We start from the raw sequence: 20,586 nt of genomic DNA on the forward strand, positions 1-20,586 counted from the left end.
AGAGAGAGAGAGGGAGGGAAGGAAGGAGAAAGAAGAAAGAAAGAAGGAAAGAAAGAAAGAGGAAAGAAAAGAGAAAGATGAAAGAAAGAAAGAGAAAGAAAAGAAAGAGAGAAGGAAAGAAAGAAAGAAAGAGAAAGGAAGGAAGGAACGAAGGAAGGAAGGACATATAGACAAATAAGCATGGCTGCATTCCAATAAAACTTTATTTACAAGAGCTGGCAGAGGGCCAGAGTTGGCCCATAGATTGTCATTTGCTGATCCCTGATCAATGTTCTTTTTCATTTCCAGGTATCACATTGCCTTTAGTCGTCAGTTCCTCGGTCTTTCTTTGTCTTTCATGACCTTGATATCTGTGAACAGTCCTGGTCAGGTATTGTGCAATATGTTGCTCAATTTGGGTCTGATATTTTCTCATAATTAGATTGAGGTTATGCATTATTGGAAAAACTACCCCAGAAGTGACGATGTGTCATTCTCAGTGCATCATATCAGGAAGTACATGATGTCAGTGTGGCTTATTACTGGTAACATTGACCTTGATCTATTGGTTACACTGGTGTTTGCCAGCTTTCTCCATTATAAAGTTATTATTTTTCCCTTTGTAACTGATAGATATTGGGGAAAATACTTTGCAACTGTACAACTCTTGTTTCTCCTTAAACTTTCTCCTACGAGTCTGAGCACCCATCGGTGGGTCTTGCCTGCAGCGATTGTTTCTGTGGTGTTCAGATGGTGATTTGCTGTTACCCTGGTTCCTTCCACATTCATTAAGGGGAACTCCTCTCCAAGGAAAAATGGTCCCTTCTTCCCCATTTACTTGTGCAATCATTTATTTATATCGGTATGGATTCATGGATATTTATTTTATTTGATGATGCATAATGTACATATTTTATTTGATAATAGTGTAATGTACCTGGATGTGTTGTCGACTGTTCCAATTTTGATTCCTCGGAGTTACTTCCGGCTGGCTCCCACATCCTCTCCACGGTCCCCTCTTTTTTGAGCATGTCCTGACTTTCTGGCACCACTTGATGCTCCAGGCTCATCTGGTACCTTCCCTGCGCCAGCCCTGGGCTCGGTGCTTCCCAGGAAGGTGCAGGCACTCTTGCCCTGACTCCTCCTCCTTTTTTTCTTTTTTGAGATGGAGTCTCGCTCCATCGCCAGGCTGGAGTGCAGTGGCGTGATCTCAGCTCACTACAACCTCTGCCTCCCGGGTTCAAGTGATTCTCCTGCTTCAGCCTCCCGAGTAGCTGGGACCACAGGCACACGCCACCACCCCAGCTAATTTTTTGTAGTTTTTAGTAGAGACGGGGTTTCACCGTGTTGGGATGATCTCAATCTCTTGACCTCGTGATCTGCCTGCCTTGGTCTCCTAAAATGCTGGGATTACAGGTCAGTCAACTCCTCCTTCTTCCTCCAGGGTACTCTGCCTCCCTCCTGGTGGCCACTGCCTCTTTGCTCCCTCCTCCGATGTGCAGACCTACCTCCTCCACACAGCCTCCTCCCCTGGTCGTGCCTGCTCTTCCTTCCGACCCATCATAGCTCCAGCTGCTTGCCTGGCTGGTCCCAGTGCAATGGCACCTGTCACCCACCTCATGGGTCTGTGGCTATCTCCAAGGCATGCTTCTGAGGCCCCTGAGCTGACTGCTGGGCTTCCCCTCAAATATTGGGGACAGGCTGCTGTCCTCTTAGCCTGAGATGTCACCTCCAGGAAAGCATGGCTGAAAACCACATAGCAACATCACTCATGGGTGCACATCACTAATAGGTAGGAACTGAGGGGCGGCCAGGGCTGCAGCTCATGGATGGAGGTTGCCAGACATTGGTGGTGTGGGCTCAGAGGTGAGCCTGCTGGCAGGAGCTCCCAGCCACACGGAAACTGAAGCGACTTCGGAACTCTCTTCACTCCTCCCTTCCTCTCTGGTCTCCATGCCAGTGTGGCTAAGGACCACTTCTTGTGCCTGAAGGACATTAGTCAAACTTCTTTTAGTTTGTTCAATCATTAATTCACCATTCATTCATTCGACAGGTATTGAAGCACTTACTATGTGTCAAGACCTATTCTCTTTTTTTTTTTTTTTTTTTTTTTTGAGACGGAGTCTCGCTCTGTCGCCCAGGCTGGAGTGCAGTGGTGCGATCTCGGCTCACTGCAAGCTCCACCTCCCGGGTTCACGCCATTCTCCCGCCTCAGCCTCCGAGTAGCTGGGACTACAGGCGCCCGCCACCGCGCCCGGCTAGTTTTTTGTATTTTTAGTAGAGATGGGGTTTCACCATGTTAGCCAGGATGGTCTCGATCTCCTGACCTCGTGATCCACCCGCCTCGGCCTCCCAAAGTGCTGGGATTACAGGTTGAGCCACCGCGCCCGGCCCTTTTTTTTTTTGAGACGGAGTCTCACTCTGTGGCCCAGGCTGGAGTGCAGTGGCCGGATCTCAGCTCACTGCAAGCTCCGCCTCCCGGGTTTACGCCATTCTCCTGCCTCAGCCTCCGGAGTAGCTGGGACTACAGGCGCCCGCCACCTCGCCCGGCTAGCTTTTTGTATTTTTTTTAGTAGAGACGGGGTTTCACCGTGTTAGCCAGGATGGGCTCGATCTCCTGACCTCGTGATCCGCCCGCCTCGGCCTCCCAAAGTGCTGGGATTACAGGCTTGAGCCACCGCACCCGGCCAAGAACTATTCTAATTGGAGGCACAGCCATGAACAAAACAGGCAGAAATTGCTGCCAGTTCTAATAGGGAGAGACAAAATAAAGTGTGTGTGTGTGTGTGTGTGTGTGTGTGTGTGTGTGTGTGCGCGCGCTGCAACTTAAAACGGCTTTATTCAGCATGACGATGCTTCCTTCACTTGGGTCTCAACAGCCCCATGACGTATTTTCATTTTCTCCCCTTTCAGCCCCTTTGAATGGAAGTGCTTGGAAACCTGGCATGTCAAAAATACAGGAGGAGCCTTCAAGGACACCTAGCTGAGTGGTTTTCAAACCAGGGTCCTAGGAACCCCCGGGTCCTTGGGCGGGCGGAGGGGGAGCACTGTGAAGGGAAAGTGACCACTCCTCAGCTTTCCTTCTACCAGAGCAACCCCTTTTCACGAATAGGGCTTCTGTTTGGGATTTTATTTGCAGAAAGGGATTCTGGTGCTAAAAAACAAAGTTGGGTAACCCCTCATTTTACTCTTGTGAGGTAAGGTGGCATCCGGGTAAGAGTCCAGACCTGGCATCAGGCTGCCTGAGCTGGATCTTGGCTCTGCAACTTCCAATGTATTTAACTCTCCAGATCTCAGCTTCCTCATTTGTAAAACGGGCTCGTAGCAATGACTGCTTCAACAGGGCTTTGGTGAGGGCTGGACAGCATAACCTGTAGCAGACACTTACCAAGGCCTGATAAGTAGGCACTAAATCACTAGTATTTACAAATTTTAAATAAAAAAAGAGAAAGAGGTGATACCTGTTCTTAAGAACACTCAAACACAAGAGAATCCAAAAACCATTTTAGAAAATTTTGGCCAGGCATGGTGGCTCATGCCTATAATCCCAGCACTTTGGGAGGCTGAGGCAGGTGGATCACCTTGAGGTCGGGAGTTCGAGACCAGCCTGGCCAACATGGTGAAAGCCCATCCCTACTAAAAATACAAAAAAAAAAAAAAAATTAGCCGGGAGTGGTGGCACATGCCTGTAGTCCCAGCTACTCAGGAGGCTGAGGCAGGAGAATCACTCGAACCTGGGAGGCAGAGCTTGCAGTGAGCTGAGATCATGCCACGGCACTCCAGCCTGGGTGACAGAGTGAGACTCCGTCTCCAAGAAAGAAAAAAAAAAAAAGAAAAAAATTTTCAGTCATACTCCCAAGAGTAACTATAGGTAAAACAGTTTGGTATATGTTCTTCCAGACTGTTCTTCTACACATTTGCAAATTTGTAATATATATGTTCGGAAACACTTTTTGCAAAAGGATATTTCACTCTCCATTCTGCTTTGTAATTTGCTTTTATCACTTAGTAATATCTCATGAGTGTTTCTTCACCTGTTCCAGAGCCTGACCACACTCCTCTTCATGACTGTGTAGCATTCCATCACAGGACCTTTCTGTCATTTTTAACCAGTTCCCAGCTGAAACATATTTAGGTTGTTTCCAAGTTGATGCTATCACAAACAGTGCTGTAATTAACATATTCGTACATACTTCTTTGAATTCTTGAGTTTTGCTGCAGGATAAATTCATAGAAGTGGAATTGCTGAGTCAAAGGGTTTTCCCATTTAACATTTTTATAGGTACTGGCAAACTGCTCCCCAAAGAGATTGTACCAATTTATACTCCCATCCCATAAAGGAGGAGAGGGCCCTCTCTCCACACCCAGTCAATGTTGGGGATGACATTCTCTCTGCTCCCTGACCTGTGACAGAAGAAAAATGTTTTGTTTTTTTTTTTCTTTCCTGAGACAGGGCTTCACTCCATCACCCAGGTTGGAGTACAGTGGCTCAACCACAGCTTGGCTTACTGCAGCCTCAACCTCCTGGGCTCAGGTGATCCTCCCACCTCAGCCTCCTCAGTAGCTGTGACCACAGGCACACACCACCCTGCCTAGCTAATTTTTGTATTTTTTTTGGTAGAGACAGGGTTTTACCATGTTGCCTAGGCTGGTCTCGAACTCCTGGACTTAAGCGATCTTCCTGCCTTGGCCTCTCAAACTGCTGGGATTACAGGCATGAGCCACCGCGCCTGGCCTGTTTTAAATTTCTTCAATGATTCATGATGTTGTCTGCGTGTCCCAGTGTTTCCTGGCCATTTATAGTCTTCTCTTCTGTCAACTGCCTCATCACATCTTTTGTTTTTGAATGAGGAAGCTGAGGTCCAGAGAGGTTTGGAGATTTATCCAAGTTTGTAAACTCCAGTTCTCCCCACTGTTCCTCTTGACATCTGTCATGTTGGTGGCGCAGTCTCCATTCGCTTCTCTTTTAGTAAAATAGTACCTGTCTTAGGTTTGATTCCCCCGCAAACAGACACAGAGTCAAATGTTCAAATTCTCCTAGAGGAGAAACCTCGTTAGGGAATGAAGGAAGCAGAACCAGTAGCGGGAAGAAGCCCTGGTTGAGATTTTAGGGAAAGTCCTAGCTCAGGCCTGAACCTGAGGGCAGCTCTCAGGTGTGAATTGCACCTCAGCTGTCCTGCGTGGAGGCAAGGAAGCGGAACGGGCTGCTTCCTCACAGCTCAGACTGACACAGGCGGCCCCAGGGGGTACAGAACAGGAACCTAGGCTCTGTGGGAGGGTCTCTTCTGAGGCGACCAGGGGCTCAGGAGCGAGGCATTAAAGTGCATAGTAGCTGGACACAAGGACATGTTAAAAAGCGATGTGAGGAAGTCTGGGAAAGACACCAACATTGTCCCCTACTGTACCCCCATTCTCTTTGGGAATCCACTCCTTCCTTACCTCAGCCCAGCATTTTAGGTTTCAGTGGAGCCTCAAGAGAGAGCACTGTCTGGCTCAAGCAATTAGAACATTCTATCCCACTGGCCATGACTGATTTAGGGTTGAATCCACAACACAGTCTGTGCCAGCGGAAGTCACCCAGCAACTGTCTGGGGAGAGCAGTACTTGGTTCATTTTTCACTGCTGTATAGCACTCCACTGTGTGACTAAGTCTGGCTTTATGTACCCCTTCACCTGCCGGTAAACATTTGGGTGATTTCTGGTCTTTCCAGTTACGGATGGTGCTGCTGAGAATTGCTAAGAACATTCTTGTATGCATTGCCCAAAGCATGTGTACACCTGGGAATGAAATGGAATGCAACATTCAACTTGGCAAGACAATACTCCATTGTTCCCCAAAGTGCTTATAACAATTGACACATCCACCAACTGTGGGTGAGCTGTTTGGAGTTTTCGCCAAACCATGATAATGTCAGATTTCTTACCTTTTGCCAATTTACTGGGTGTAAGAAGATAACTCGCCCTGGTGTTCATTTGCATTTTCCTGATTAATATGTATATTTATCACTCACCACTCAGATTTCCTGCGAAGTTATTTCTTCCTGATTCCTTTCCCACTGTCCTTTCTCACATAGAAGTCAGCCACTCTTCTTTGTTTAAGCTCTTCCTTCTGTCTGGAAATGTCCCAAGGAAATTTTCTGCCCACGCTTCCACACCTGGTCCTGATGGCACCTCCTCCAGGAAGCCTCCTTTGATTTCCCTGTAAGGGGTAACTCCTCGTGGTTCCCAAGGACCAGCACTGCGAAATCCCTGAGGACCAAGTTCTAATTATGTTTCCTGTCTCTCCTTCCTACCCCAGCCAGGTTGATCAGGTGACTCCCCACAGAATAGGCTCAAAATGGTTTCTATTTCCCTCCCTCCTACTTTGGGTTTACCCCATGCTTGTGACAACAGCATGGGCACAATTATGGATTACAGTGTCAACGTGAATCAATAACCCAAAGCATTGCCCCCACCCTCATCCCCACAGTGACTTGTCAGAGAAATCTGGGCAGGGCTTTTCACCCCTGCCACCTCCAAAGGAAAGCCGGTAGGCACTCTGCTTACATTTTCTGTGCCTGATGTAGGGAAAGATGAACATGCCCATCCATCGGCTTGTCCTGGGAACACCCCAGTAGCGGGACCGCCTCAACTTTTCGTCCCTGCTCATCTCCACCCTCCCAGGCTCACCCATAGCCTTAGAAACAGGCGACCGTTCCCTGGCTCTGACTCAGTGTACGGTGTTTATCTGCCTGCGAAAAACCAGAAATTATAAAAACTCAGAGAAGGCTGCACCTCTGCCAGAGAAAGATGATTCCACCTCGAGATACAGCTCTTCCTGGGGCTGTGGGATTGGCAGCTGCCGTGTTCCAGAGGTTTCAATGAAACTGAATGCCCTGAAACAATGCACGCTGATTTGCAAACTTCAGATGGAACCAAAATTTTCATTTTCCCCCCATGCACTACAAAGCAAGACAGAGATTTTGGCTCAGATTTTTGGCTCAGCCTCCAAACAGCCCAGTGTGAACTAGAGCCCAGGCATCCTCACGGGATCTGTGTATCGGGCTCTGCTTCCCCCTCCCCGCCCCGCTCTTCTGTCTCCGGGCCCTGCAGACTGTGGAGGGGATAGGCCGTAGGAAAGGATTAAGTCTCCGCATCTGCCACTTTATTGTTGATCTAGAACTTTCTAGACCTTGAGGATTTTGACAAAATGTGAATCTCCAATTATTTTGTGCAACAGACATTCCAGAGGCAGAATGGTGGGAGGCTGTTGAAGGGAGGGTGCACTGGATACTTTAGACAAATTATTCAATTGAGCAGAGCCTGTTTCTCCTTTGTAAAGTGGAGAAGACAGCACCTACTTTCTCCATTTCACTGTTTTCTTCTGTGGATCAAAATGAGACAGCATTAAAGCATTCTGTGGTAGGGGTGGTTTCCAGTCTTAAGACTTCTTGGATCATGAAACATGGCACAACATGGATGAAACTTGAAAATATGAAGCTAAGTGAAAGAAGCCAGGCACAAAAGGTCACGTGTTGCGTGATTCCATTTATATGAAATGTCCAGAATAGACAAATTCATAGAGACAGAAAGTAGACTAGTGCTTGCCAGGGGCTGGTGAGAGTGTGGTTAGGGGGGATTGGTAAGTGACAGTTCATGGGTGTAGTGTTTCTTTCTGGAGTTGAGGAAAATATTCTGAAAGTAGACAGTGGTGCCGTATATAGTGGGGGTAGGAGTGAATATACTAGAAACCATTGAATGGTACACCTTATTTTTGTTTCATTTATTATTATTATTATTTTGTGACAGGGTCTCCCTCCGTCACCCAGGCTGGAGTGCAGTAGCATGATCATGGCTCACTGCAGCCTCAACCTCTTAGGCTCAGGTGATCCTTCCACTTCAGACTCCCAAGCAGCTGGGATCACAGGTGCGCACCACTACACTCAGCTAATTTTTAAGTTATTTGTAAAGATGGGGTCTCTTTATGTTGCACAGACTGGTCTTGAACTCCTGGACTCAAGTGTTCCTTGTGCCTCAGCTCCCAAAGTGCTGGGATTACGGGTTTGAGCCACTGCACCTGGCCAATGGCACACTTTAAATCAATGAATTGTATGGTCTGTGAATTATATGTCAACAAAGCTGTTATAAAGAAGAAAAGAGCATATGCTCAGATCACTAGATATTTTGAGTTTTCGAGAGAAGTAGTGTTTCAGAATTAGGTTAGCTACGTATAACAGTAACTCCACCATTACAGTGGCTTAAGTAACAAAGCAGTGCATTTTTACTTATGGAGAAGTCAGGAGGTAGGTAGTTCAGGGTTGGTTTGGGGGTTTCCTAGAGTCTACAGGGACTTAGGGTTCTTCTCTCTTTCTCCTGTGCGATTCTCTGCCAGGGGCTTCCATTGTCAAGGCCAATTCAGAGTTCAAAATGGCCACTTGTTTTTATCCAGGCAGCAGGAAGAAGAAAGGAGGGAAGAATGAAAGCCACCCCCACAACCCTTGCGCCAGCTTCTTTCGTCTCATTGGCCAAAACTGAGTCACATGGTCTCACCTTGCCACAAGGGAGGCTGGGGAATGTAGTCTTTTAGTTGGGCACATTGCTGCCCTGTCTAAAAATCAGGATTTGCAATTAAAGAAGCAGGGAAAATAGACTCTGGCTTGGTAAACATCAGCGCCTGCCACTGTTTTTAGGTGAAATTCTGATTGGTAATTTGACCCCCCCCTTTTAAAAAATACCTTGCAGAACAGACTGAACACACCTGCAATTTGGACTCACTGCAGGTAGGCCTGCTGGATTGGCTGTGGCTCTGTGGGGAGACAGGAGTGGGAAAGCTTGTCCACTATGACTTTGCAGGTGTCACTGGTTTGAAAACAGCTACAGTTAAAATAAGGACAGTGCTGAGTCACTGTGAGGTGGTGGAGAGAGGGAACACACAAGTGCTTGGCAAACACAGGGAGCACAAACCACACGAAGTCACAGTGTGGTTCTGCCACCGCATGGCTCAGACAAAAGCTCTGGGCTCTGCACAAAGCCTCCAAGGCATCCAGGCTGCTGAGCAGACAGGAAGGGGCACGGCAATCTGAGTCATGGCACCCTTCCTATTGTGTTCTGCGTTTGCATTTTCTTTTACTGTAAACCAAAAGCGTTACGAACTATAGATGTAATTTGGACATGAAGGAACAAGGACAAAAAGCCAACAATTACTCACTCTGGACATGACCCTGTCACTGCCTCACCTTCACTTCCGGCAAGGCAAGAGCCATTCACGCTACTAATGACGTCTCCTGGGAAGATCGCATAATAAGCCTTGGCCAGAAAGCTGTATTTTTTGATAGGCAGAAAACCCATGGACCTTTACTGCAATGGGTTCCGCAGGCTGCTCTAAGTTGCTGAGAAAGCCCATGGGGGAGAGGAAGAGGGCCTTGAGTGGGGTGGCATGACGCTCTCGGATGCATCGTGCCTACTCCCCAGGTGTAGGAAGGCTCAAGTGTGCATGCCCAGAGGGTCAGGGAGCGCTGGGCCAGCCCAAGACAGGCCATAGAGGTTCCAGCATTGCCATGAGCTCGCGGAGTGACTTTCTTTTCTCATTTTCAAAAGATGAGGCTGTGCGAAACTTCTTTTTGGGCTATCTCCCTTGTTGTCAAACCAAGCCTCTCATCTTCTAGGAGGCAGGTGGTTTCATGGTGGCAGATCTTGGAGTTAGACAAGCCTGGCTCAATATACAGCTCCAGTTATTTATTGTATCCCAAAATACAGTGGCTTGAAACAGCACCATTTGATTAGACATGAATTTGGGTAGGTGGGCCTCCATCAGGAGATCTTTTGGTTCCACATGGCTGTGGTTGGGGCTCATTCAGGGGTACTTACCTAGCCACTGGCATGGGCCTAGAGGGTACCGGGTGGCTTGGGTGGTGGCTGGAAGACTGGGCTCCTCTGGGCCTCTCCACGTGGCCTTCTCAGCCCAGTAACTGGACTTCTGATATGGCAGCTCAAAGCTCCAAAAGATGGGAAATGGACCCAGAGATGGATTCTGAGTCCACTGCTGTCTTACTCACCCTCAATTTAAAAGAAACACTGGAGGCAGTGTTAAAGATTCATACCCCAAAATGGCCCCAATTTTCCACCCCCAACCTGTATCCATTTCCTTTGAATGTCATATGGAGCAGCCGTGACCTAAGTAATTCCATCTTAGAAGAAGTTCGAATTTTACATTTCATAAGGCCGTTTGCCAACAGGGAACAGATGTTTTGCCTGATCAATAAAGACTGCAACCAGCCAGATAAGGACATAACCAAACATACCCTGCCACGGTCAGTCCTCACCAGAGGACTCTGTAGTCATAAAAAGAGCCGGACTTCTACCACTCATAACAGCTGCCTTGATAAGCGCCTGGCATCTGCCACTGAACACTCTGCCCACATCAAAGACTCTTCCTTGCAAAACTGTGACGCTGCTGAGCTGCCCAAGCCAGGCCAGAATACTCTTTTTGTTCACATCGCTCTCCCTGTACTGGCTTGTTAACTCTTTTTCTTATCCCTTTTCTCATGCCATGTTACTTTGTTTGATGTGTAATTTTCAATCTATAATGTTTATATATTGATAAGTAGGCTATGTATGATTTGCAATACTGACTGATCTGTGGAGTGGCTTGAGCCTGTGTGAATGCCAAGTCCTAAAAATTGTCTCCTCCTTCTTGGGAACTCCATGGAGCTGGTGGCTTTTGTGATCGAAGTAGCATCAAAAAAAAAAAAAAAAGGCCTGACATTGTGGGAAGACACAAACATGTGTGTGGGAGACCTGCTTATCTCTGGCCTTGAACCACTCATGGTAAGTGTGACTTTGCAATTCCTCCCACCAAAAGGTACAGTATATTTCCCTACCATCTGACTCAGGCCTTATCTATGGCCCATAGAAGGTGCCAGAAGTGATGGTTTGTTAATTCCAAGCCTAGTCCTCAAGAGGTTTTTCAGCTTCCCTCTCTGTCTCTCCCCACCCTTCCCACACCCCTGGCCCCTGTGATTGGCATGAGGATATGCCCAGCCTAGCCTGCTGGAGGACCAGGCTCCTAGAGGAGCCAGGGGCTACTGACCTCAGCCAATGGCAGACATGTGAGTGAGCCTGCTGGAGGCCACAACTGCCCAGCCAAGCCCAGGCCAGATCAGCAGAATCACCCGGTTAAGCTGCCGGATGCCAGCAGTGTCGTAATATTTTCATTTGAAAAGAGAAGCGGCCAGGCACGGTGGCTCATGTCTCTAGCACTTTGGGAGGTTGAGGTGGGTGGATCACCTGAGGTCAGGAGTTCGAGACCAGCCTGCCAAACATGGTGAAATCCCGCCTCTACTGAAAATACAAAAAAAAAAAAAAAAAAAAATTAGCTGGGTGTGGTGGCACGTGTCTGTAATCCCAGCCACTAGAAAGACTGAGGCAGGGAAACCACTCGAACCCAGGAGGCAGAGGTCGCAGTGAGCCGAGATCGGGCCACTGCACTCCAACCTGGGTGACAGTGAGACTTGGTCTCAAAAAAAAAAAAGAAAAAAAAGAAAAGAGAACCATGAGGAATAAATTAAACTCCAAAGAGTGAGAGCAGTGGGATTTGAAGCCATGTGGCAACTACATAAGAAGGTATTTTAGGGCAGGCAACCCCCATGACCTGCTGGGAACCGGGCTGCACAGCAGGAGGTGAGCAGCGGGCAGGTGAGCATTTCCGCCTGAGCTCCGCCTCCTGTCAGGTCAGCATGGCACTAGATTCTCTTAGAACCGTGAACCCTGTTGTGGGTTGCACACTCTGTATGAGAATCTAATGCTTGATGATCTGAGGTGGGAGAATTTCATCCCAAAACCATCCCCCTCCCACCCCTTGTCTGTGGAAAAATTGTCTTCCATGAAATCAGTTTTTGATGCCAAAAAGGTTGGGGACCACTGTTTTAGAGGCAAGGGACCCCTCTCTGTCTCTGATCCCCAAATGCACTGACTCTTCTCAGCTCTGCAAACCTAAGGCTGCCTCGGTCCAAATAGAGGTTCCCAACTAGAAGTGATTTTCAGATCCTTAGTAACTGGCATGGCACAGGCCCTCAGCCATTGGAATACACCCAGCCAGGGCCCTCATCAAGCACCTACTGTATGCCAAGCTCTGTTCTGTGTGCTGGGGATGTGCCAGTGGAAAAAAGTCCAAATCCTCACCACGAGAAGCTGTTGTTCTAGTGGAAAGGAGCAGATGATAAACAACTGATTAAATGAAATCCATGGCAGCAGATGGCAGTAAGAGTCACAGAGGAAATCAAAACCGGGTAAGGGGAACCACAAGTTCTGGGCAATGGTGGCTGCACTTTGAGTAGGTGGTCATGGAAAAGCTCATGAAGGTGACATTTGAGCAAAGATGTGGAGAGAGTGGAGCCCCCCAGACATCTGGGGGAATAGAGTTCCAGGCAGAGGGATGAGCATGTGCAAAGTCCTGAGGCAATGGTGTGCCAGGCACATTCCAAGAATAGCAAGGGGCTGGGTGTGGCTACTGTGGAGGGAGAGAGGCATAGTGGGAGGAGATGAGAGGCAACAGGACACCATCTGGGTAGGGCCTTTGGGAGACGCTGAGGACCTGGGCTTTGCTCCAGAGGACACAGGAAGTCACTGGTGGGCTCTGAGCCGAGGAGGGACATGATCTGATCCTTCCAGCTGCTGTGTGCAAGGTGGAAGCAGGGAGACCCCTGATGGTCCACGGAGTGGGAAGGTGGCTTGGATCAGAGGAGAAGGGCAGAGGTGCTCAGATCCCGGATCTGTGTTGAAGACGGGATTTCGGTGATTGAACTTCTTTAATTCCCACAACAACCCTATAGGAAGGCACATTTATTGGATGTGAAAATAGCTCAGAAAGGTGACAGAACTTCCTGAGGCTTGACGGGAGCAGACAGTGGAGAGGCAGGGCCTGACCCCAGTTTCCAAATCCCTGTTGGTTCCTGTGGAGTCAACAGCCTGGTCTGGTGATGGCCATCGGGGCTCCCAGAGGAAGTGACATTGACGTTGAGACCTGGAGGACCTGGAGCCATGAGCCAAGCCGCAGCCCTGCTCCCTAGAGATCGCCGTCTTCAGAAACTCCCAGGCCCCTGCTCTTTCCACATTTTTCAGCCTGACGTGTGGCCAAAGCATGACAAACCTCCACGGGTGAGCACAGACGCAGGCGCCTCCCCTTTTGGGGCTAGGGTGGAGAGGAGGCAGGGTGTGTAGAGAAGCAGGAGGGATCTATCTTTGCCCTCACGATTCCTTGGAGTCAGCTGACACTGAGGCCTGGGCCTCCCTCTGCTCGGGTTAGGCTTGGGAGGGCCCTGGGGGATGTGTAGGAGCCTGTCAGGCCAACACAGCCTAGGCTGAGGGAGGTATCCCAGGCAGAAGGAATGAAGGTGTAGAGGAGGGCTGGGGTGGGAGGTGGGGGCAGAGCAGGAAGGGGCTGCCCAGGTTGTGGAGCTTATCTTAGAGGCCACTGGGCGCTTGTGAAGTTGGCTTTTCTTTCTTTAAGAGACAGGGTCTCACTCCATTGTCCAGGCTGAAGTGCAGTGGCACAATCATGGCTCACTGCAGCCTCTACCTCCCAAACTCAAGCAATCTTCCCACCTCAGCTGCCCAGAGTGCTGGGATTATAGGTGTGCACCACTGCACTTGGCCCCAGAAGTGGGCTATATTTTTAAAGTAAGTTTTTATTAAACTGAAACATGCATACAGAGGAGAGTACAGTCTTTTTTCAAGCTTTTCTTTAATCTTTTATTTCTTTTTTCTCCTGGAGATCATGGAACACAGGATGTGCTCACACTGGATACACCTGTGCCTCCTGCACCTGGGTCAAGAATCATCACAGCTAGGCCCCCAGGGCTCCTTGGGCCTCCTCTCAAGGTCACTACTCTGATCTGCTCCCATATGGTGGTTTTGTCTGAGGTGGGCTGTTTTGGTGTGTGCCCTTCGGGTCTCTCTTTGGGATTCTCTCTGTGGAGGGTCACTGAGCAGTGTGCCGCTGTCTGCTGGACCACAGACCCTCTATTTGTTCCTCCATGATGGGATGAATAGAGGGACTCATTTGGGTTGTTGTCCGGATGGGGCTCTCATGAGTGGAGCTGCTCTGGCCCTTCTTGCATCCTGTCCCTTCTTGCACGACTGTTGGGTGTCTGCCTGCCCTGGAACGCCGGAGACCTGGGGTAGATGTTCGTTCTGTGATGATCTATGTTGCTAGACAGTTTTCCTACATGGTTGTACCAGTTCATGTGGAAGGGTTTTGACCTGGGGTAGATGTTCGTTCTGTGATGATCTATGTTGCTAGACAGTTTTCCTACATGGTTGTACCAGTTCATGTGGAAGGGTTTTTGTCTGTTTGTTTGTTTGTTTGTTTTCTTTCTTTTTTTTTCTTTTAGACGGAGTCTTGCTCTGTTGCCCAGGCTGCAGTGCAGTGGCACGATCTCGGCTCACTGCAAGCTCCGCCTCCCAGGTTCATGCCATTCTCCTGCCTCAGCCTCCTGAGTAGCTGGGACTACAGGCGCCCGCCACCATGCCCAGCTAATTTTTTGTATTTTTAGTAGAGACAGGATTTCTCCATGTTAGCCAGGATAGTCTCGATCTGACCTTGTGATCCACCCACCTCAGCCTCCCAAAGTGCTGGGATTACAGGTGTGAGCCACCGTGCCCGGCCCATGTGGAAGGGTTTTAACTGATGAGCAGCCGTCCTGTTCTCTGTTCCCTGGACCCCAGTGTCTGCTCTCTGCCATCATCATGGGCCTCTCCAGGACCCCGCCCACCACATAGTAAGTGGATCCCACACACATGTGGTCAGCCACTTCCCTGACCAATGGGCAGCATATGACATTGGCCTCTCTGGGTAGTGAGACCCTCCTCTCTGCTCCTGTGGCCTCACCCCTCCTGGGTGCATTTCTGCCAGGGCACATCAAGGCCTCATATCCATTGTCAGCTCCTCAGTGTGGGCCCTCCCCTTCTTACTTCCCATAGACACAGGAGATCTTACTCACTCCCCAAGCTTTGGTCATGGCTGTATCAATGCCTCCCCGTCATGGGACCCTCTTTTCTGAAGGTCAGCCCTGGCCACCCAGCTTCCACTAGACATCCCTCCTGGCCACACCCTGGGCTCTCAGACTCCCTGCATCCGGAGCAGGACCTGCCATGTGCCTCTCAACCTCACCCTCCTCTATGCCTGCCTTGTGACCTTAGAGGGGGCTGGAGGGCCACCACGCTGGGCATGCCAGTCCTCCCTCTGTGGCTCAGCTGGTCCCTGGCCACATGATGTCCGTTCTTTGCCTCTAATTTCACAAATATTTCCTCTTCTCTCTACCCCTGAAGCCACTCTGACTCCCTGTTGAAAATTATCACTCCTCTCTCTGTGTCCCCCAATGCTGTACATCGTCAGGAACTTCTACTCACCATAAAAGGGCCTCCCACTATGGCCTGAAAAAAGACAGGAAGAGGTGCTCACAAGATGACTGATCAGATGGCTGTGTGAACCTCACAGCCACGGCACCCTCCCCAGAGGTTTCTGCAGCTGCCACCACCACCTTAATGACAGACAAGCTTGGCTTAGACAGCCCTGCCTATGTGCCTGGCAGAGCACAGTCAGCCAGCAATCAGCCCAGGGGACTCTGGCCAGAGTAACCAAACTACGGCACAGCCCTTTGAGCAATCCAGCAACTGGTACAACCACATAGGAAAGCTGTCCAGCAGCATCGGTCGTCACAGGACAATTAGAAACAGATCTTTTTAAAAAATAATCGAGCTTTGAGTGTTCTTCAAAGGACAAAGATTGGGAGTGCAGTTGCCAACTGAGCTAACCAGGGCAAGGAAAATTCTGAAAACGTCACCACCCCTGAAGTCTTTCCAAGGTTGTACCACCTGATCCCAGATGGTGAAATTACCAGCATCAAAATCAGTCAAGTGGATCCCAATGAAAGCCTCTCCATTATGCTGATGGGAGGCAGTGAAACCTCCCTGATCTGTATCATCCAACACATTTATCATGATGGGGTAAATGCCAGAGATGGCCAACTACTGCCAGGAGACATCATCCTAAACGTCCACAGGTTGGACATTAGCAATGTCTCTCACAACTATGCCTTGCATCTCCTGCAGCAGCCCTACCAGGTGCTGTGAATGACCATGCTGCACAACCAGAAGTTCTGCAGCAGGAACAGTGGACAGGCCCTGGGTGCCTACAGACCCCAGGATGACAGCTGTCATGTGATGTGCAACAAAAGTAGCCCCAAGGAACAGCTTGGAATGAAATTGGTGTGCAAGGTGGATGAGCCTGGGGTGTTTACCTTCAACGTGCTAGATGGTGGTGTGGCTGATTGACATGGTCAGCTGGAGGAGAATGATTTGTGTGTTAGCCATCAATGGACATGACCTTCAGTATGGCAGCCCAGAAAGTGCTGCTTATCTGATTCAGGTATTGCTGGCCCTCTTCGCCACTGTATGGACTCATGCAATGCCAAGAAGGTAGAAAGCTGCACTATGACCCAGTGTCCAGCTCTGAAAAATGCTGCTCCTTACGTGGTGGCATGTTTGACTCCTACATCTCTGCTCTGGGAAGTTGCTGGCCTATGTTGCATCCTGATAGTACCAGCAGTTTTTATCAGTCATAACGATGGCAGCAGTGGGCTGTCTGGAGCAGCTGCTGCCATCACTCCGACTACAGCAGGGAGGCACAGCTGGGACTGCACACTCCCTGGAGCTGGTGGGAGCCTGAGACAAGTGGAAGCCCCATCCCTTCTAAGTTGGTGGGGCAGGAGCTCCCTGGGTGCAGCCACAACTGCCCAAACCATGGCTGCAGACCTGGGCCTCCTGGGCCATGGAGCAGGCAGGGCTCCCCCCACCCAGGTGCAGTTGCAGTCCACCCAAACCACTGCTGTTGGTATCCCTGCACTCTTGGGGGCCCAGGAAGGCTCCCCCTGCCCTAGCAGGCTCAGAAGTACCTGGCTTCTCCCTGCTGTTGGTGCCCACTTTGATCTTGGAGCAAAGTTGGGGCCAAGCCTGGGCACTGTCAAGGCCTGACCAGGTGTGCACACACTCAGTGCAATGCTGACATGCCAGTCCCCTGCTGCCTCAGCCGTCTCCAAACGTTGGGCACCAACAAGCATAGGAGAGAAGCCAATGGGGTGCAAAGGGCGACTCAGTACTGGCCTGCAGGTTCCCCCTCGGCACCTACAGCTTGGCCACCATGAATGGCAGCAGGAGGCAAATAGGTTCCTGGGTGGAAGAGGGTGAGTCTCTGGTGACACCTTACCTTCAGGCCAGGGAGGGCCGGGAGGCTAGGGACCAGGCTACCAGTTCCATGGACCAGAGTGGGAACTTGTGGTGCCTTTTCCAGACCCACCCATGGCTGCCCATGGACCAATTGGCACACACTTCCTCCCTCTGAGGCCCATAAAAATCCCAGGCTCAGCCAGAGCTGAGTAGATGTCGGGAGAACCAGCTGCAGAGAGAAGATACCCACTCCAGTGTCTCCTTTCTGCTGAAAGCTTCAGAGAACGATGGGATGACCTGCCTGCAGAAGGAGCTACTCACTCCAGGGCCTCCTCTGAGCTATTCTATCACTCAATAAAGCTCCTCTTCACCTTGCTCACCCTCCACTTGTCCACATACCTTATTCTTCCTGGATGTGGGACAAGAACTTGGGACCTGCTGAATGTCAGATCTGAAAGGGCTATAACACAAACAGAGCTGAACATCGCCCCTTGTTTGAGACATTGCCGGTGAGGAGAAGGAGAGAAGAGCTGTAATCCTTCAGCGATCCCAGACCTGGGAGCTCCCTGAGCCAGGCTGTGACTCGCTCTTTGGGATCCTGCAGTTCCTGGAGTCTCCAAGCTTCCAGGGACCACCATGTCCCCCGGTGGCAGCCATGGAAGCTGCTTGCATTGCACCTGGTCCAGCTGCAGCCTCACAGAGAGCCTGTACCCATGCTGGCACCTGGAGCTGCCCACCTTGCTGTAGCAGCCGGCATGCCTGACTGTACGCAGTGACCAGATCCCATGCTCATTCACTCACACACCCCTCACTGCTCCATGCCTGGCTAGCCCTTGCCAGGCATGGGATCCAGGCTAGTAACGTGAGCTGGCACAGCCTGCCAGGCCAAGTGGGCAGAATGAGCCCAGAGGGTCCAAGCAAAACTCAGGCAAAAGGTGCCACTGGCCACAGAGGTTTCTGACCAGAAAAGCAACACCTCAGGGATCCCATAACATTTTGGAGGGCTTGTCCAGGATCTGCAGAAGGGTGAGTGAAAGCAGATATAATCTTTCTGTCCTTTTTTCAAAGTCTCTAAACTCCATTATAGTCAAAATGAAAGAAAAATACCAGGCCTCTATCAGCCACTTAAAAGCCACTAGTGTGGCTGCCAGACTTAGGACACAGAGGACAGGCTTGCTGGAGAGTACACTGTCAGTCCTCCATTATTCTTGGATGTTGGGAATGTTGGCTTTGTTCCAACCCCGTTTTCTTTCACAGAGATCTAGCCGTTGTGTGGGAACAGAAGGAGGTCTTGAGGCAACTGAGGGTATCTGACCAAGGCTACCCCTTGGCCTAATTCAAAGGCCCCTGGATTAACTCCAGTCCCTGACCACCTGTTACAGTGTCAGCACTAGGACCTCCAGTCTTTCCTATTGTTCTTTCTTTCAGGATGTCAAGGTTCCTATTTCTTCTTTATGTACAATGTTAAATGTTAAGGATGTTGCCAGGTGCAGTGGCTCACACCTGTGCCAGCACTTTGGGAGGCTGAGGTGGGTGGATCACCTGAGGTCAGGAGTTCAAGACCAGCCTGGCCAGCATGGCAAAACCCCATCTCTACTACAAATACAAAAAAATTAGCCCAGCATGGTGGTGCCTGTAATCCCAGCTACTCAGAAGGCTGAGGCAAGAGAATCGCTTGAACCCGGGAGGCAAAGGTTGCAGTGAGCTGAGATTGCAGCACTGCATTCCAGCCCGAGTGACAGAGCAGGACTCGGTCTCAAAAAAAAAAAAAAATGTTAAGGATGTTGTTGCAAACCAGAGATATTACTGGATTGAATGAGCATTTGGCTTAGTCATCAAAAGTCTAAAATAGAAGGTTAAGAGTAGCACAGAAGCCAAGTGTGCCTTCGTATCTGTACATAAATTTGTAGTAAAAATGTTCTTGTTCCTTGGGTGACAACTTAGTGCCAAGCACCTTGAGGCACAGAAAAGAAGCATGGCCTCAGGAAGGAAGCCTTTCTGTAAATGCAGGAGAAGATGGTCCATGTTCCCATATGTGCAGGCCTTCTTTGCCTTGCAGGGTAACCCAGACTTTTCTGATGTTGTAGGATTGATTCAGCCCTCCTACCGGCCATCTCAGGAGAAGCTGCAAGGGGCAATTCCAGGGAAGCAAACCCCAGAAGTACCTCCAGCAGGAGAATCAACCCCCTCTGCTCCTCCCTATCCAGGTTCTCTCTGAAGCTTGCCGCAGCCTAGGAATCCTCATTTTAGGCAGGTCCCAGTCTCAAATGCCCCTACAACAGATGCCTGGTGAATATGGCCCCTTTTCTCTACAAGACTTAAAGGTACAGGTCCCCTTTTCTCTACAAGACTTAAGGCGAATTAAGGGGGATCTTGGCAAGTTTTCAGGCAGCCCTGACAGGGATCTAGAGGCTTTCCAGAACTTAATCAAAATATTTGAGCTGTCCTGGAAGGATGTCATGTTACTTTTGAATCAATCCCTGACCACCACTGAAAAGCAGGCCACCCTGCAAGTGGTAGAGAATTTGGGGGATGAACTTTGTATCTTATATAGGGTCAGGCAAGAGAATGAGATTTATATGATTGGAAAAATATTAGCACCACTGGAGGACCCTGAATGGGGCCCTAATGATGAAATGGGAGAATGGAGGAGGAAACACGTTCAGGTGTGCATACTGGAGGGCTTATGAAAAACCGGGACTAAGCCTCTCAATTCCTCCAAGATCGCCATGATAGACCAGGTATTAGATGAGAATCCCACTGCCTTCCTGAAAAGGCTAAGACAGGCCTTGGTAAAACACATCTCTCTAGTTCCTGATTCAGTCGAGAGACAGCTAATCCTAAAGGATAAGTTTATCACACAGGTGGCCCCTGATATCAGGAGGAAGCTACAGAAACAGGTTATAGGACAAGATGGCACTTTAGAGAACCTCCTGAAAGTGGCCACCTCAGTCCTTTACAATAGGGACCAGGAGGAAGTCCCGAAAAGAGAAAGGAAATACAAGAAGAAGGCAGAGGCTCTAATAGCCACCTTGCAAGCTCACAAACCTCAGAGTTCCCAAGATGCATGACAGTGAGGGGCGTCTCAGGTCTTTCCTCCACCATGTCAAGAGTCATGGTAAAAATCACCGTATTCTCTGCTCCTCCGCTGGGGTTCAAAGCTAGAAATTATTGAAGTATTATTACATTGGTGTGGCCAGGTCAGGTAATAAAGAAGTTAAGGGACTTCTTTTAAAGAGGAGGAATGGTTGCAAAGTCTTTTGGGAGGCTGAGGCGGGTGGATCCAGGGTTGAGAGATGAGCCCATTCAGCCAGCATACACGAGAGCCTATCTGCTAAAAATACAAAACTTGAGGCTGAGGCAGTGGCTCGCCTGCAATCTCCCAGCACTTAGGAGGCGAGGCAG

General features: G+C 49.6%; 1 pseudogene; it reads left to right on the forward strand.

Moving 5' to 3' along the window:
• Positions 1-15,294: 15,294 nt before the first annotated feature.
• Positions 15,295-18,748, forward strand: LOC116273526 (annotated as a pseudogene).
• The last annotated feature ends 1,838 nt before the right edge of the window (positions 18,749-20,586 follow it).

Source organism: Papio anubis, unplaced genomic scaffold (assembly GCF_008728515.1).
Source record: "Papio anubis isolate 15944 unplaced genomic scaffold, Panubis1.0 scaffold817, whole genome shotgun sequence".
NCBI lineage: Eukaryota > Metazoa > Chordata > Mammalia > Primates > Cercopithecidae > Papio > Papio anubis.